Source organism: Protopterus annectens, chromosome 1.part2 (assembly GCF_019279795.1).
Source record: "Protopterus annectens isolate FY-2018-M chromosome 1.part2, PAN1.0, whole genome shotgun sequence".
Classification (NCBI taxonomy): Eukaryota; Metazoa; Chordata; order Ceratodontiformes; family Protopteridae; genus Protopterus; species Protopterus annectens.
In genome coordinates, this window is record NC_056727.1 from 972,073,719 (window position 1) to 972,081,246 (window position 7,528).

General features: G+C 34.2%; 1 protein-coding gene across 1 annotated transcript in view; it reads left to right on the plus strand.

Moving 5' to 3' along the window:
* Nucleotides 1–7,528, plus strand: part of FNDC5 (fibronectin type III domain containing 5) — a 1,974,149-nt gene that overhangs the window by 1,365,065 nt on the left and 601,556 nt on the right. The window lies entirely within an intron of this gene.

The following is a 7,528-nucleotide window of genomic DNA, read 5'->3' on the forward strand; positions in this document are numbered from 1 at the left end:
AAAACAGGAGGATAATGGTGTAGCAATACCAGAACCAGTGTTAAGAGTATGTCAGTGACACCAGGTTCATGATGATCGTCAAAAGCATGCTGCAGTGGTGATGCATCTACAGTTTGTGGTAGGTATTTCTTGAAGCCTGGCAGGCAACCATCTAGATATTCATACATTCCAACTGTTCCAGTTTTGAGAAATTTTCTTCCTTTGCCAAACTGTCAATTTCCTGGATTTTTCCTCATAAGTTCATCCTGTCCTTTGTACAACTTGACTTTTCTGGGAAAATCACTTGAGGATTACAGTTGGTCGCTAATGCAAGACGTTAGAGTGTCATACTTCTTACCATCCAGAAAGTGTTTTTTGATGCATACCTGTTGTACCTCTCATCAGAGCTGGATCTAGCACAAGACTCCCTAGGCAGCTGCCTAGGGCCCAGTGCTAGGTGGAGGGCCCCATCTGTGCTGCTAGCCCTGTTACTTACACCAACAGTAACAATAAAATGTTTACTGATGCACAATCATGACGACTAAGAAAGCTTCATGAATGAACATAAGTAAATAAATTAAATATATATATATATATATATATATATATATATATATAATATGGTTTGCCATCAAAATTTCAAAGACTCCTTTATGAACAGTGTTGCCAAAAGTATGTCTTCAAAGTTTCACAATGCTGATCTGGAATAATATGAAATCATAATAATGGAAGTAAAGCTTAATTTGTTATTTATGAGTTTGGCATTGTAAATGGAGATCACGGTACAGTGAAGATCAGAGAATTTACCCTTTTCCTCACTGTAGTGCCATTTCAGAGTTGGTATATATAATTTGCAGGCTTGCCCCCTGCTAAAACATAAAAGGACATATGGACTTTCAAAACCGGAAGTCTGGTATGTCGACTGACGATTTTTGTGTTTCTGAAGTTTGACATTGATATTGTTTTTGGTTTTGACATTGTAGTTCAGTCTTTTGCTTAGAAAATTGTTTTGCCTTCAACATTTTGATGGTAAACATATATATATATATATATATATATATATATATATATATATATATATATATATATACACACACACACACACACACACACACACACACACACACACACACACACACATATATATATAATCCAGCACTCAAATGCATAAATGGAAAAATGATAAAAGCCAACCAAATAGCAAAAGAAGACTTTAACTTCTATAGTACCAAGTTCAAATGAACAGTGGTGGAAGCAGCATCAAAAAACACAAACCGGTTTCGCCCCCTGGCATCCTCAGTGTAGTACATTCTCCATCACACTAAACTCATTCTTAAATATCAGTGGCATAAAGCTACAGTATCATATTAAATAATATAAATTCACAAAAAAACAAGCATTTTGTGCAAGGACTAAGTACAACACATAAACATATAAATACAAGAAAAATATATTTATAAACATATTATAATAAACACATTATTCACAAATATTGTATTTCATTATCACCAATGCTCATTAAGCCCTGGCTTATATAATGCCCCTAAGTTAGTGATCCATAATCTTTCCTGCTTATCTAACAAAATGTGCTTTCTACTCTCTCTCATGCCCCTACCTAGAACTGCATCTATCCCGAAAAAAACAAAATGTGCAGACTGATGAACATGCTTAAACAATGCACTCCTCTGTCTTTTACAATTAATAACACTAAGATATACAACTATTCTAGTTTTAAAAGATCTAGATGTTTGGCCTATATAAAATGCACCGCACTGACATATGGCCATATAGACTACCCAGTTAGTACTACATGTTATTAAAGTTCGAATTTCATAGACCTTAGGGGTATTAATAGATGTGAAGGACTTGGTGATAGAAACCCTTTTACAATACGTACAGTGACCACAGCTGTAGCTACCTTTAGGTGAACTATCTTTCACCTTAACCTTTTCTAAATTAATATTCTTTATACCACGCTAACATTTCACCAATGTTTTTCCCTCTACGGTAACTAAAAGAGGAGTGGTCATCCAAAATCTGGCCAAAGAAACCATCATCTTTTAAGATGTCCCAATATTTGTTCACTATGTTTTTAAATTTAAAAGCATTAGTACCGAAAGTTGTAGTCAATCTAATACCAGAATCATGTCTTTTAACTTCTGGCCTACTATCTACTAGCTGATCTTCCCTATTAAAATGCATAGCCGCTTCATTAATATCTTTAATTTTTCTTTCATTATAACCCCTATTTATGAATCATTTAGATATTTTAGCTGCCTCCTTTTTAAATTCTATATCACTGCTACAAATCCTTCTCAATCTCTGGAACTGAGCTCTCGGTATATTTTTAACCATATGTTTAGGATGACTGCTAGTAGTTTCCAAAAAACGCATTTTTAGAAAAGGGTTTTCTATATAGGCTAGCAATAATCGTGCCATCAAGAACTTTCATTACACTAACATCCAAAAAATCAATAGTGAACAAGTGTGTGTGTGTACGCGCGCATGTTTGCCTTGATCTGTTCCTCTTAAATTTGTGGTTTTCTGACAAAAGTGTTATGAATTACACGCAATAATAATTATAAGTATGTGTTTCAGACTTCATGTTGTTCAGAAAATGCTTCCTAATACTAGCAACTTTCTAAGTATATCAGCAATATTTATATATGTTCTTGATGTGTTTTCTTTTTCTCTGATTCTGGAGGTAAGAGTTTGGGAAGGCATGGGTAGGTGCAATGGATTTCACTGTACAGTTCTCATAGCAGTGAGCTAAAACATATTTCTAGATCATTTGTTTATTTGTTTCCAATCAAAATCTGAAGTATACATAGTCATGCATGGAACTATACTAGATGGTTGTGTGCATGTGCGTGTGTCTGTGTGTGTGTATTATATATATACTTTAGATAGATAGACACACATGCCTACATATATAGTATATATGTGTGTATGTGTGTGTGGGTGTGAGTGTGTGTGTGTGTGTGTGTGTGTGTGTGTGTGTGTGTGTGTGTGTGTGTGTGTGTGTGTGTGTGTGTGTGTGTGTGAGTATAGATATATATATATATATATATATATATATATATATATATATATATATATATATATATATATGTATGTATATATATATATATATATATATATATATATATATATATATATATATATATATATATGTTGTATATATATATATATATATATATATATATATATATACATATATATACATATATATATGTTTATATATATATATATATATATATATGTATATATACAAACCAAAGAGTAAAAAGGTCACACAGACAAAATAATTACTAACAACTACAAGAAAAACTAGCCAATCCACAGTTTTCACTGTGTGATACTTTAAACCTCCAATAATAGAGGCCCACGGGATATATGTAAATGACCCCTTGAGGACATCAAGTATTTCAGCTACATGGGTTCTGAATGACCTGAATGCATCCACAAAGACTTAAAAAGTAAAACAATCATGGACATTCAGAAGACATATAGCTGAAACACTTGATGTCCTTAATGGATCAGTTGCATATATCCCATGGATCCCTATTACAGGAAGTTTAAGGTATCACACAGTGAAAACTCTGGCTTGGCTAGATTTTTCTTATAATATATATATATATATATATATATATATATATATATATATATATATATATATATATATATATATATATATATATATATATATATATATACACATGGATCAAGGACTGTCCATCGAACACACATTTCACTGAAATGTAAACTACCGAACACACTTTCGCGAAAGTGCATTTATCGAGAAATGTACTTTCGCATAAAAAAAAAATAAATAACCCAAAATACTAACAAACAAAAGACTACTCACGTTTATGCAGGGGGGCAAGCCCACTTGCACCCCCATGTGGGGGTTGTGCCCCCCACACCTCCTCTACTTTAATATTCTCACTCCGAGATCGTACTATAGTGGGTAAAAGAGAATATTCCCTTATCCCCACTGTACCACGTTCTAAGCAACAGTTTGTTTAGTTGTACAATCTACACCACATGTTGATGTATAACTAAACTTACATGCAAACAACTGCTTACTTACCTTCTGGCGAAAGTGCATTTTCGATAAAATGCACTTTCGCGAATTTGAGCTCGTCTGTTTACGTTTTGGTGAAACGTGTGTTTGATGGCCAGTCCTAGATTCATACATAGAAATATATATACATTTCATTGGTTCCTGCATCCTAGAATAGTTATGTTGACTAGGGAGGAATCATTTATAAGTAACAGCGTCACTGTATGAGCTATGTTCTTTTGAATGAACCTTTGTTTCCTTGTTTTGCTGATTTTTGACTGTTGGCAATGTGTTATGTATTTGGTTATGAATAAATCTGACAATGTGACGTCTAAATATTTAAGGTCTGAATAGCATTTTAACTATGAATAAGTTTTTAATTCAGATTTTTTTTTTTTGGTTGTTTGTAGGTAGGTGGAAGTGAAATTCATTGTGCTGAGCTACAGCAATGTTTGTCTAGCACTTAGTGCACATTAGTAAGGCTGTGAGCTGTTAGTAAGCTGCTTCCTATTATACAGGGTTAATTTATATGCTGTGTGTTTCTGACCAACTCACTTCACTAGAAGTCCTCCTGGGCTACCCATGCAAAGGGGTGAGCAAGTGTATAAGTAGTATATTGTCTTTGAATCCCTACATCCTTCATGTAATCACTAAGTAGTGCTTCAAAATATGCTATTTGACTGTGAATCCCAGCACATCTGTTACATTTCAGTGTAGTGCCAGATGCAGTTTCAATAAATGTGAATTTCAAAGGAAGTGAAGTTTATTGTTGCTCGTGCTAAAGCTGTTTTCAATGTGGGAGGTTGTAGCCAATGTTTTTGCTGTAAAATCTAAAATATAAGTTTTAAAAAACCTCTTTGATCATTATAAAAGTAATGAAGAAAATATTATGTAAACTAATGTGTTTAATGTGTTTGAACAGTGTTTATTGTAATTAGGGGAGACAGACAAGTAACAGTACATTGGTATGGCTGGGGGGGGGCTTATCCATTGCCCTGCCTACAGGTATCATTTTAACATCTGCCCCAGATTGCTTTTTGACTTTTTCCAGAGGCTGTCGGCAAAGAAGTTGGGGGTATATTTCCTCATAAAATCTATGTTTTTCTAGTTCCACAACAAACCGATAAATCCAAAAAGTGGAAAAAAACAAACAGACAGCTAAAAGTCCAGTTATTTATTGAAGTAGTAAATCCACAATAAGCACTTTGTCTTGTTAAAAAGACTACATCAGAATGTGCAAGCATAGCAGCTGATGCAGTATAAATAGGCTAACCTAACCACCTGACTAATTAATTAACTAATTACACATATAAAACTAAAAATAGGTTTCTGCCATGAAAAATATAAGCACCTTTATGAAACTTCCCTCAACAACAACAATGTACAAATACATCTAAAAAAGTTAGCATATGCATTAATTTAAAAAGCTGCAGATAAATTAAGACAAACCACTGTAAAATATTACAGATGAGAAAGCATATAAACCAAACCACATGCAAAATACTACCTCAATGAAAAGGAGCTGCCCAGAGGAACGAATATGGGTGGAACACCTATCACCCCAGGGGCAGAGGGAGGGGGTGGAGCTGGTAACATATGACCACATAGGTTGCAGCATCATTTCTAAAACTAGTGGGGATTTTAAAATGTATAATTTTAGTGATTTTGATGTTCCCAAGGCCTGGGTAAATTATTTTCCAACCATTGCTTTTGTTCGGGTCATCATTAAATCAAAAGGTTGGAAAAAAGTTCCAAAGTGCCTCTGGGAATTTGTAACCTGGTGGCTTCTGGGGCCCTAGCAACTCCCAGAACCCAACAGCTTAATTTGATTATTTACTCCACAGTTATCACAGCGTACTCTTGGTCAGTTATGGTGTGTTGAAATGATGCAGGAAAAAAAGTTAAGCTGAAGAGTAAGACTGAAATTCTTTCATTGGTCATGATTTTTTTTCAAGACTTCATTGGATCAAAAGAATTATTTTTTTTCTAAACTGCACCTCAGAACATCTAGAACTCATATGACGTAGTTCACTCATTTATTTTGCTTAGTGTGGCAGATGGTGTAGAGGATTAAGGCTATGTTGTATGACAGCAAATGGCAGTTAAAGGAACATTTCTGAATGATTATTAATAGGTTTTGTTGGAGGGAGAAGTATTTTTCAAAAAGCAATGTGGCCATTTTATTTATGTGATTCTTTTAAAATCATAAGGTGGTGTATCCACTCAAAAGGGGCACATACAGCACATTACCACATATATGTTTTTATTAGCGTATATAATACAAAATAAAAATTGATCTAGTGAAGATTTACATGCTGTGCTATTAGACACAGGATGCTTTAGTAAGGTAGAAGGAACTTGCACTCAGGTTGGCAGGAAGACGTGCAGACAGACAAATATAGTTTACATCTCACTAAATGTATTTTATTCCATATGGCAATGCTGTTATCTAACATTCTGCCGTGACATTTTCATTGCAAAATGTAGTGATTTTTATTGCTTACTATTGCATTGTTCTTAGATTTCACAGGATAACAAGATTTTTTCTGTTTTCACAAAGATTTGAGGTCTGAGTGTGAGCAGGACACCCTTTCACACAATAATAAACTCTGCAGAAAGCATGGTCCTTCATTGGCCTTAGGTTTAACTTCAAACTTTCGTAAGCCAAAGCACCACAGCTGGCACAATGTGTAGGCATGAAGAAAAGGCAGATGGATGTTCTTTTGTTTGATAAATGCATGAGGAAAGAGAAACAAATAAGATAAGCTGAAGGATTGTTGTGTTCTGCCCTTTGATATATGCATACTACAAAATGATTGTTGCAAGAAACCAAAGGCCTTAAACTTCAGTAAGAGGAAAATTTAAAACACACAAAGCTGCAAGACAAATCTTAAAGGAGAGGGTGTTTGAAGCTAGTGAAAGCTATGTAAAGCATGATTAGGTAGGAAATTTCTGGAAGTCTTTAAAGGCATGGAGATTTGTGCAGGTTCCCAGGTTGGAATGTAAGATCCTTTTAACTTGCTAACATCTGAGCTGATACAGAAATTAATTTCCAGCAAGAAAAAGTAGAATATATTGCTGAAAAAGTGTTAGTGAGCAGAATTATTAACCACAGTAAGTTTCCTGCCTGAGTAAATGACATAAACAAGCTATAAGCATCTGCTATGTCTAACAATAGCATTTACAACTGAAAACCAAACTGTGGTCATATGCTTCCTAGATTTTAGTTTTGTGCCTACTACTACAGTCTACTGAATATTATCAACATAAGGCACTAGTCAAACTAGAGGAATATTAAAGAAGGAAAAAAAAAACAGAGAATAGTGTGCCAGGAGCAGTGTAAAAAGAAACTAAAAGAATTTTGTGTTTAGCCATGAAGAAACAACTAAAACATCTAAGTACCTTAAGGGAATCCACATAATCCAAGTGTTTATCATATTAAAAAGGGAAATGTTCAAGAACATAAGGACATACGCTGGAGAT